Source organism: Mytilus edulis, chromosome 2, assembly GCF_963676685.1.
Source record: "Mytilus edulis chromosome 2, xbMytEdul2.2, whole genome shotgun sequence".
NCBI classification, from domain to species: domain Eukaryota; kingdom Metazoa; phylum Mollusca; class Bivalvia; order Mytilida; family Mytilidae; genus Mytilus; species Mytilus edulis.
The window spans coordinates 98,043,171-98,054,899 of NC_092345.1; the positions used below are offsets into that span (position 1 = coordinate 98,043,171).

At 33.1% G+C, this 11,729-nt stretch overlaps 1 long non-coding RNA gene across 1 annotated transcript; it reads left to right on the forward strand.

The window, feature by feature from the left end:
- The first annotated feature begins 1,548 nt into the window (after nt 1-1,548).
- Nucleotides 1,549-9,295, forward strand: LOC139513639 (uncharacterized). Its single transcript, XR_011662488.1, has 3 exons — nt 1,549-1,725; nt 2,061-2,162; nt 9,184-9,295. It is a non-coding gene; the product is annotated as an uncharacterized lncRNA (long non-coding RNA).
- The last annotated feature ends 2,434 nt before the right edge of the window (nt 9,296-11,729 follow it).

Sequence of the window (11,729 nt, forward strand, 5' to 3'; positions counted from 1 at the left end):
ACTCCAGCATACTGACCACTTGTTCTTCTGTGTAGCATGTTTTACCTTTTTGTTTGTCACTATTAACGAAATGTGCCTTATGAAATCCCAAAGTAATAAATTTATAGCGCATGCTACCATTTTTATGTTGAAAGGCATTGTGGATTATTTCTTTTAGGCGATTTTTCAATTTCACATGGGGAATGGTGGTATACAGGGTATACCGTTATAATTTATATTTGAAGCCCGCTTTTTATTACAGAGGGTCGAAAGATACCAGAGGGTCATTTAAAATCATAGATCGAAAATAAACTAACAACGCCATGGCTAAAAAAGAAAAAGACAAACAAATTATCAATAGTACATAAGACACAACATAAAAAACTAAAGACAGCAACACGAACCCACTACAAACTGGGGGTGATCTCACGTGCTCTGGAAGGGTACGCAGATCCTGCTCCACATGTGGCACCCGTTGTGTTACTTATAGAAACGAATGTTAAATAGAGCGTTTGGCAGATTTTTCATTATAACGTTGTTTGTAAGGAAGCACACTTGTGCATTTTGGTATCCAGTGGAGCGAAGGCTGCTCACGTCTTCGTTACTTGTTCTACAAGTAGCATACCACAGACTGGTGCTGGTCCAAGAATTATCTGTGTTGGTGTTATTCGATATATCCTGAATTTCCAAGTGAATTGTTATTTACTATAATTGATAGTATTAATATAATATTTAATTAGAAAATACAATTTGTGAAGGCTTACAGTGCTATTTAGTGCCTGGTATACATGATCTCTTTGACGCATTCCCCCATTTCCATTCTCAATTTTATTATAGACAGATCTATAGCTTAAGACCGTATGTTGACCGCTAGATGGCGCTTCTTTTTTCTTGTGTTGTCTTAATGTTGTCTCATTGACGTATACCGGTTGGTTCATATTTTTTTTCTTAAAATGTCCTTGTACCAAGTCAGGAAAATTGTAATATTATAGTTTGTTTCTGTGTATGTTACATTTTAATGTTGTGTTTCTGTTGTGTCGTAGGTTTGAGTCCTCAATGCTCTTCAACTTGTACTTGTTTGGCGTTATAACTATTTTGATCTGAGCGTCACTGGTGAGTGTTATGTAGACGAAACTCGCGTCTGGCGAATTAAATTATAATCCTGGTACCTTTGATAACTAATTCTCTTATAGTTGATGTGTTTCCCTCACCTTAGTCTGTAACCCGGATTAGTTTTTTCTCTATCAATTGATGAATTTCGAACAGCGGTATACTACTGTTGCCTTTACTGAGCATAATTATTATAGAAAATGTATCAACGATATTTAGACACAATAATATCAACTATAAAGCTTAGCTATTGGAATTAAAGGGTCACATAGTATAAAATCTGGCGCAAATATAAAATATAAAATTTCAATCATGGTATATGATGAGTTTATTAAAAATTGATTTGTTTAAAACTGTATACGTAATTTGAACCCTACTTTCAAAGTACACAATTCGCTGAAAACAATCGTTGTAAGGCGAATAAACTAAACATTCCAGTAATCAGGAAAAATACATTCCAGTAATCAAAACACGGTCTGGCATATCAGGAAAAAATATCTCATTAAAATGTAATATATATTTTCAGGTATCAATGTTCATGTTCACATCATCACGCAAAGCACAACCAAACTGTCAGAAAGATGGACGGAAAATATTACATGTGTTTACTTATTATTGGCATCCTCATTAATTATGGTAAGAAAATCTTGATTAAATTTAATTAAATGACAAAATATTCAAGTATACCTTTCTACTTTTCATTAATCAGTGTACGGTTATATAAATGGGTTTAAAAACAAAAGTATGGTATTCATCAGAAATAAAAGACATTTTTAGAATATTTTATTATTAATAGTTTTAACTCCTGGTTTAGAAAGGATAATACGAACTAAAAAAAAGTAGATGTATTGATTTTCTGAATAATAAGATGTGTTTAAAACCAATTGTTTACAACAACAATGAGAGCACACCACTTCTAAAGTCTTGCAATTATTCCGATATTAGTCGAAATTAATCAATGATTTTTATAGGAACCACTGAAAGAAGCGGGGATTGCAATCGTGTCAGATGTAGAAGAATTTGTCTTGGTAGCATGTTCCAAGCCGATGACAATGGGTGTATTCTTTGTCGTTGTAAGTTTTTCTCTGCTAGTTTAGGATGTGTGTGCTGGTTTCTTGTATTTGTGTGTTTGTTATAAAAGAAAATTCGGTAAAATATCCTATAGCTTTGAACGTTATACAATTGGATTTTGTGTGTCGACTTTTACAAAGTGATGGATCATAACAACATGCAGAATTAACATTCAAAATCAAACAATAAACCGGCATATTAGAAATAATTGCAATTTATAGTTATCATATTAGCATGTAAACATAAAACCAAAGTTCAAACCCCACTTTCATTTAATAAATAGTAAACGATAATCTCTCTGTCTGAAATGTCAATCTGCACACAGATAAAGAGTGTCTGTTGTGACGTTTCTGATTTAAACGAACGTAATCTATGTATTACTGGTAAATTATTAAGCTAACTTCGTTTTCACAAATTATTCAAAACCTTAAACTCAATTCTCCCATAGATGATAAAGATTTGGTTTTGCAGTTTTTGTTATTTCAAAGGGGATAGCATATCCTCATGTTTATGGAGATGTTGTTTACCGTGCCCGGAAATTTAGAAACGATCATTGTAAACTTATCGATATTTTAAATAAACTATAGTTGTTTATTTCTGTGTCATTTTGGTCTCTTGTGGAGAGTTGTCTCATTGGCAATCATACCACATCTTCTTTTTTTTTATAATTATTCTAAAAGGTTACAAACATCATTCATTTGAATATTGGTTTTATTGGTATTAACATTGATTATGTAATCAGTAAATTAAAAGCACACATTCATGGATACAATCTGTCGATACCTTTATCTTGGCATTACATAAGGTCATGTTGTTCTCTTACTGTTTATGACGTCTTTACACAAAATACATTGGATGTCGGATATATACTGATTGATAATTTAGTCTTAGATGCATGATTGTATTAGTTGTTAGTGTCTTTGAACTAGCTGTCAGTAACTGCGAATACTCTCAGATCTATACTTAGTGTCTGTTTGTTGTTGAGATTTACAAGAACCCGGCCACGTTCACTCAGTATATATGTGCCTGTTCCATGTCAGGTGCCTGTAATTCAGTGGTTGTCGTTTATTGCTGTGTTACATACTTTTTCCGTCCATTTTTATGGCCCGGAACGAAGTTGGGAAATATAGGGAAAACCCGGCGATTACGCGCATGCCTTCTTAAAAAAGCCGATCATTTTCATCTTTTCTTTCCCTTCGGAACACTAAAATAATTACAAGAACGATTTCAGTTGTGAACTATTGCTGATATGACGAAATCATGTAATGAACGATATCACCGGCCGCGCGGAGACCGGAGACTCTACTGTAAGTTAAAAGATATACAGCTCGACAATATATTGTTCTTACCTTAAGTCACAAAATGTATACCTCCATTAGATTACAAGACACCCACCTAAATTAATTAAATATAATCTCCTTAAAAACACAAGAAACGCACCTCCACAACAATAATTACTTTCACTAAGTAATACATTCTTGTAATATTCTTTATCGTGGAATTTCCTATAAAATTACATTCATTCATGGACATAGAAAAGAGGTGAAAGGCGGGACTTTAGTTAAAATGTACACCGCGCTGAAGTACGTCCATTATTCATAGTTCATTATTCATTATTCAATAATGAACAATGAAATAGTTCACTATTCACTATTCAATATTGAAAAATGAATAATGAATAATGAAATGGTTTATGTCTCATTATTCAAATTGAAGCGGAGAATAGTGAAAAAAATATATAAAAAAAATTGACTGTGACACTATATCTATATTTTGATTCGAAATGATCATAAGACGGTTTACGGAGGACGCGTGAAAATTAATAAATAGCCAATTTTGAATAATGAAATGGATATTTTGAATAATGGAATGGACTGCGGCGACCCTTTAGCCCCTAATTATAGATAAATCTTATGCCTCATTCGAAAGCTGATTACAAGAGGAACAAAATGTATATAGTCAATTTGTTCCGCAACGAATATTAGAAGACCTAAATGCCAAAATACGCGTGAAAAAAAAAGAAATAGCCAAATTTGGATAATGAAATGGATATTTTGAATAATGGAATGGAGTGCGGCGACCCTTTAGCCCCTAATTATAGATAAACCTTATACCTCATTCGAAAGCTGATTACAAGAGGAACAACATGCTTATAGTCAATATGTTCCGCAACGAATATTAGAAGAGCTAAATACCAAAATACGCATGAAAATTAAGAAATAGCCAATTTTGAATAATGAAATGGATATTTTGAATATTGGAATGGACTGGCAGGACCCTTCAACCCCTAATTACAGATATATAGTATACCTCAATCGAAAGCTTATTCAGAGGAACAAAAGGTATGTTTACGCGTAATTCGATCTTTAAGTCCTTCGTTACTCCACTAATATGCGTTGCGGAACAAATTGACTATATACCTTTTGTTCCTCTTTTAATAAGGTTTCGATTGAGTTATAATATATATCTGTAATTAGGGGTTGAAGGGTCCTGTCAGTCCATTCCATTATTCAAAATACCCATTTCATTATTCAAAATTGGCTATTTCTCAATGTTCAGGTGTATTTCGATTTGAAGTCCGTCGTTACTCCTCTAATATGCGTTGCGGAACATATTGACTATATACCTTTTGTTCCTCTCTGAATAAGCTTTCGAATGAGGTTTAAAATTTATCTATAATTAGAGGCTAAAGGATCACCGCACTCCATTCAATTATTCAAAATATCCATTTCATTATTCAAAATTGGCTATTTCTTTTTTTTCACGCGTATTTTGGCATTTAGGTCTTCAAATCTTCGTTGCGGAACCTTTAATAGCTGACTATGCGGTATGGGCTTTGCTCATTGTTAAAGGCTGTACGGTGAGCTATAGTTGTTAATGTCTGTGTCATTGTGGTCTTTCTGGATATTTGTCTCATTGGCAATCATACCACATGTTCTTTTTTATATTTCCTCATTTTTATGCATATTGTGGCATTTAGGTCCTCCGTAAACCGTCTTATGGTCATTTCGAATCAAAATATAGCTATAGTGTCACAGTCAAATTTTTTTATATTTTTTTCACTAATCACCGCTTCAATTTGAATAATGAAACATAAACCATTTCATTATTCATTATTCATTTTTCAATATTGAATAGTGAATAGTGAACTATTTCATTATTCATTATTGAATAATGAATAATGAACTATGAATAATGGACGTACTTCAGCGCGGAAAAATGTACATTAGAAATATATTCGCTATCATCTATGAAACGGACGTTCCATAACTTGTGATGGCTGGCGTCCATACTATTTTCGAAGGGATGATTATAAATTCATCAACTAAATGTAGCATGCATTGAACAGGTCGAGACCTCTAGATTTTCTGACGTCAAAATATATTTGCATAGTAATTTCCAAAACACAAGGCCAATATGGCCTTGAAAAACTGACCAATCGACTCAATGAACTACAATGCATTGTGGGCTACTACGAGTAAACTACTATAAAAAAAAAAAAAAAGTGTGTGATAACATTGTGTGAGGGGATTCGACGTTTGCTGTACCACTGTTCACTCCAACGCAATTTATGACAATACCACTGCATCAATCTGTATGATTATTTTTGCAGTGTTTTAAAAAATGATTTTACTTTGTTGTCGCGTATTATTTTTGAAACATTCAATGTTTTAAAAAGGCGAATTTTCTGTATAAAGTCAATAATTATGTTGACTTTTGAAGCCCAAACTTTCTACAGCCTTAAATACGCAAATAAAAGATCCAAAAACTATACCAATACAGAACGACATGTTTATGGAATTATAGCAAATCTTTTGGTTTACAAATTTTTATTCGTTATTGCAAAATAATGAACTTAAAATATCTGACATTTTCTCCCTACCCAGTTTACCCCTAATATTTTTTATGATGTGGACTGGTCATTGTTATTAATTCGTACGCAATTTGATTGGATTAACTTGTAATTAGTTTACCTTCAAACTTGTTTATGCTTTTCATACATGACTATTGATAATAAGAACGTGCATGTATGTGTACGGTAACTAAAATGACCTTCAAACTGGACACTGGACGAGTCAATATTATGTTTTATCAATGAAAGTTAAGGTATGAAAGGTAAGAATTGCCACTTCTTCTATTTTCACAAAATTTTCCAACTACACAGTTGATAGATTATTTTTTAAAAGCCTATTGTGGAGATAAAAGAGAAAGTTTACAAACAAGACGTTTTGTTCCATTAAACAAGTCATTTTCTTAAGAGAAATGCCGAAATACATTTTACGCACAGCTACGGCAGGTAAAGTTATTAGTTATCATAACAAAAAAAAAGCATTATTCAGTCTCATTGGAATATGTTAATTACAATAACTCCCAAACTTAAGTAGTAGGTATATGAAGTCAAAATATGTCCGACATGCCTATTTTTGGACATCAAAAGTCAATACGATCGTTTTAAAGTCAATTTCGTCTACCTCACAAAATCTTGTTAGGCACTATACTTAAAACACGTGGAATTAGTGGGAAAACAGTCAATTAATATATTGTCTGGGACTCTCATCACCAAAGTTTTCATTCTGCAAATATATTTAATGTAAACTTTATAACGTAATCTTCAATTTGCATGCTCAGATTAAAAAAATATTGTTTATTGGCTTCACGATTCGACTTTCTTTTTCGCCTTGCAAAAGTAGTTGAACCGGTTTTGTGCTTTGTTATGAATTAAACCTGCATTAACTTCACGACATGACACAGTGAAATATCCAAATGAAGTGACCACTGTCCAGTAAGAAAATCATTTGAGCTCTTTTAAACCTGTATAATGTCATTGCAAAATCATTTCTGCCTAGAAAAACACGAAACTTTCATTGAAACACTTCTTTCTGTACTGAATGTGTATTTTTTTTTTTATCAGGACCTGAACTAATAGTAAGAACATCATAACATTCAGTATGCTAAAACGAAGTGTTATGAAAGCGGCAGGGGCGGGTCCAGCCATTTTAAAAAGGGGGTCCTAACCTTGGACAAAAGGGGAGTGGTTCCAACTGCATGTCCCCATCCAAATGCACTGATCGTTCAAAAAAAGGGATTACATCCCCCGGAACCCCCGCCCCCCCTAGATCCGCCACTGAGCGGGTACGGTATATAGCTCAATACATTTTTTATAGTTTCATCCATCGATAATATCCGTTTGTTGCTAATTTTATCACAAAATATACCTCGGAGGTTTTTTTATCGTTCGGCTGCTGTCCTGTTGACATATGTAAAATATCTCCAATATTAAAAGTCTCTGGATCATAGTGGGTGCCATATTACCTATTTTTTTTCTTTCTAAAACGTGCTTTGTATATAGAAATAAGAAGATGAGGTATGAGTGCCAAATGAGACATCTTTCCAACAAAGACATAATTTAGTAAAGTAAGCAGTCATAGGTCCAATGCTGAAAAGTAAGCTATTAATGACCCAAAAATTACTTGTGTAAAACAATCCAAACAAAAAAAAAACCAAAAAAAAACCCCCGGCCCAGTTAAAGATATAAAAGGACAAGAAATCAATCCCATAAAAAAAAAATTGTATAGGAGCCTGTATTTCAGTGGTTGTCGTTTGTTTATGTGTTACATATTTGTTTTTCGTTCATTTTTTTTTATATAATTAAGGCCGTTAGTTTTCTCGTTTGAATTGTTTTACATTGTCATATCGGGGAGTTTTATAGCTGACTATGCGGTATGGGCTTTGCTCATTGTTGAAGGCCGTACGGTGATCTATAAATGTTAATTTCTGTGTCTTTTTGGTCTCTTGTGGACAACTGTCTCATTGGCAATCATACCACATCTTCTTTTTTATTATAGATCCAACGCTGCAATTTTCACAAAACATATCAAATTTTTCACCTTGTCGCACATACATATGGATAAAATCATTACAGCTTATTTTACTAATGCATGTGGAGCTAAACTTTGGTTAGCTTGCTTGCTTTGTTTGTATATTGTACAAAATATAAAATATACAACTGAAGTTAAACTATGCCTATATATATATTGTTTAAAGATGTCAATCTTATTTTCAAAGCTTGTATAAACAACTATACAAACAAAGCAAGCAAGCCAACCAAAGTTTTACTTTGCAGGTTTAAGAAATCAGCTGTAATGATTTTTTTCAGTTTGGCAAATGCCCGAGCCAGTTAAAAAACGAACAAACTGAAACTACAGTTTCTGACTTCACTACCTTAAAAAAAAAAGGGAACAGTTTGGAAGTCCCATATACTGAAATGAGACCAACAAAAATACTTATAGATTTTGTTAACACTGCCATGTATGTAAATATTTCTTCGCCTTTTTTACGAACACAAAATCCAAGGATCCCACATTTGCCTTTAATTATCTATACGAACATTGCTGTACTCTTGAATATCAGCACCGGCTGTTATCGACGGCTTACTTAACACCAGTAAGTTTGTCTCATGGGTAATTGTGTTTTTTCGCTGTTGTTTCGTTGCTTCTGGTGGACAAATACATGAAATCTCTGTGCCATCATCAAACATGTTAATGGCTATATATCGGGTAATTCAAACCCTTAAATTTTTTCTTCGCATAGAAACAACTCGTCGTTAATCTGAGCATGGAAGTAATACTTTATATCACGAACTATAAATGAGGATACACAAAATGAAAAACTAAGCGAAATTGTGAATCCCGCATTGCACGAAAAAATGTGTTGTATTTCAGTAAATAACACGTGTTCTTGGTTGATTGTAAACACGTAGTAGTCCATCATGCATTGTGACTCATTTAGTGGATTGGTCAAAAACCTAGGTAAAAATAAATTGCGTCACATGTAAATAAACAATTACATGTGCGAGAACATAAGTATGCTAATTTATGCATTTCCATATAAGGTAGTGGTCTCGACCTGTTGAACTGTTAAATATAATATATATTTTCGTTTATGTTTACTAGTATAAACAATTCTGAAAAGAACGACTGTTGCCTTTTGAGTTTGCTTAACCCTTTTTTGTTCTCGTTTTAGGTTGTACGTCTCCAGGACCAAACTGTATTAACACAAGACCACACACATCCTTAAAGGATTTACTCAGATTGAATTAAGGATAAACTTATTGAAATAAAGAATTCTATAAAAACATGTGTAATTTGTTATTTTTAAATATCCAAACCTCACGAGAAGTGTTCATTTGTTCGTTTTTATTATTTACATTCGAAATTTGGGACGCGAGGATTGTTGTCTTCGTATTGAAATAGGATCAATGATTAAAAAGGGAAATAATATGTCTTAATGAAAATTTTGCTTTTTCCAATCCCTATGTGTAATAAAAAGTCTGTATTTGTTCACTTCTTCACAAGATATTGTATTGTTTATCATAGAGTATATGTGTGTATATTGTTGAGGAGGACGAGAACCGTGGGAAGCGCGAGATTTACTAAGCCATTCGATAGTTTCGTTCAAAATGCAACAATTGTTCATTTTTGCCGACATAGACCTAAAATTATATATTTATACTACGGATTACAACTGCTACAATTATAGTTATGCAATGTCAACTTATTTTTCCACCAATTAAACGAACCCCAAATGGTGAAAATACTACTTGACATGAAAAAGACATTGCACGAAATGTCACTTTGTTACTATATATAATTGGTAAATAAAGACCATCTGGAGTGCTCTAGCTGCCATATAAATAACGTTCTGAAATTGAATAACCATTCACTATTCATATGTAGGAAGATGTGGAATGAGTACCAATGAGACAACTCTCCATCCAAGTAACAATTTAAAAAAGTGAACCATTAAAGGTCAAGGTACGGCCTTCGACACGGAGCATTGGCTATTGACATTACTGGTATGGGACTATGCCTGTTCGAAATTAGGATTCTGTAATTCATTTGCTGTCGTTGGTTATTTTGTCATAAATCTAGCCGTTGGCCTTCTTTTGTTTAAAATACATTTTGTAAGGTCGGGATTCCTTTATATATTTTAAGACCATAACAGAGAGTGACTGTTTAGAAGTTGTTTAGAAGTTTATATACAAACTTTTTGAGAAAAAAAACCCAGACCTAATGATCGCTTTACCTGCTAGAATGGGTTCCTGCAATATATAATAACCTTGTTCCTGCAATATATAATAACCTTGTTATATATATATATATATATATAAGTCTGAAAATTATACCAAACAGTGTTAGAGTTAGATTTTATACTGACAAATTTTTGTCCGTCCCTCAGCGGGATTCGAACTCACACCTTTGATACACTACAGCACCAATCGCTTAGCCTCATGTCCAGCGCTCTAGACCACTCGACCACATCCGCTATATTAAAATATAACTTCAATAGTCGTAGTGTTATATATTTTAGACAAGGTTATTATATATTGCAGGATATATATATATATATATATAACATGCAAAAATGTAATATGCAAAAACAAATATAGACAGGAGAACCAGTCTATATATTCGTATTTATATGCTAGTTCTCGTGATATTTTGAAATTTGATAATGGTTCGTTATCCTAATGGGGACGAGAAAGAAATATATGCAACGGAAAATGTTTAAAAAAAAAAAAATTCGTATCCTCATAGGCCAAATTCTTGGAAAACGGCTAATAAGAAAGTGGTCACTGGCAATGTATTTGAAGAGGCTTACTTTTGGTTTTATCCCCCAGTATAAAATGTCATTTCTTTGATTTCCGATGCCCAGCCAATGATGATTAGTGATCATATAGCTGTATTACGTTTGGTGGCTTCTTTAACGGAGAAAGGCAATACAACATTCATACTTAGTGAACAGTGGCTTCTTTAACGGAGAAAGGCAATACAACATTCATACTTAGTGAACAGTGGCTTCTTTAACGGAGAAAGGCAATACAACATTCATACTTAGTGAACAGTGGCTTCTTTAACGGAGAAAGGCAATACAACATTCATACTTAGTGAACAGTGGCTTCTTTAACGGAGAAAGGCAATACAACATTCATACTTAGTGAACAGTGCCTTCTTTCGGAGACATTTTTTAGACTGGAACCGAAACACGCACGATTAATTTCATTGATTTCATGCTTTTGGGGTTATCTTTGGTGCCAGAAACATCCATCATGACTGATTAATGTCATCTTCCTGTTGATTAAGAGATTAAGGTAATTGATATCCTCAACATTATCCGTCATTATAGCTTGGCATTGTTAACTGATCAAATTCGTCTGTAACTGTTAATAATTCTGTTTGATAAGGGTTACTAATTATTTTGAAGTATGATTTAATAAAATTTCTAAAATTTACAGGAAACATTTGCATCTTACTAGTGGATAAAAATTATTGCAGTTATCTCATGTATCTTGAATCAATATTTTTTCTCGGATCCAATTCGGATTGTTTTCTCTCTCAAAAATGATATTCGGGTTAAGGTAGATGGGGTGTCTAAATTATAATCCATAGAATTTTTTTAATAATTTGCCGAAATGAAGTTTATATTATGCTTTTTAAAAAAAAGTAATAAAAAGAATTGGTCACCGGGCTTTTTTTCATGCTACACGGTGTTCAAAATTTTCAAATTTT